Raw genomic sequence first — 274 nt, 5'->3', positions numbered from 1 at the left:
TTCTGAAGGAGATCAGCCCTGGGATTTCTTTGGAAGGAATGATGCTAAAGCTGAAACTCCAGTACTTTGGCCACCTCATGCAAAGAGTTGACTCATTGGAAAAGACTCTGATGCTGGGAAGGATTGAGGGCAGGAGGAGAAGGGGACGACAGAGGATGAGATGGCTGGATGGCATCACTGACTCAATGGACATGAGTCTGAGTGAACTCCAGGAGTTGGTGTTGGACAGGGATGCCTGGTGTGCTGCAATTCATAGGGTCACAAAGAGTTGGAC

The sequence above is a fragment of the Bison bison genome, unplaced genomic scaffold (assembly GCF_000754665.1).
Source record: "Bison bison bison isolate TAMUID 2011002044 unplaced genomic scaffold, Bison_UMD1.0 scf7180017864506, whole genome shotgun sequence".
Taxonomy (NCBI): domain Eukaryota; kingdom Metazoa; phylum Chordata; class Mammalia; order Artiodactyla; family Bovidae; genus Bison; species Bison bison.
The sequence above is the reverse complement of the archived record's forward strand: the minus strand, read 5'-3'. Positions refer to the sequence as shown.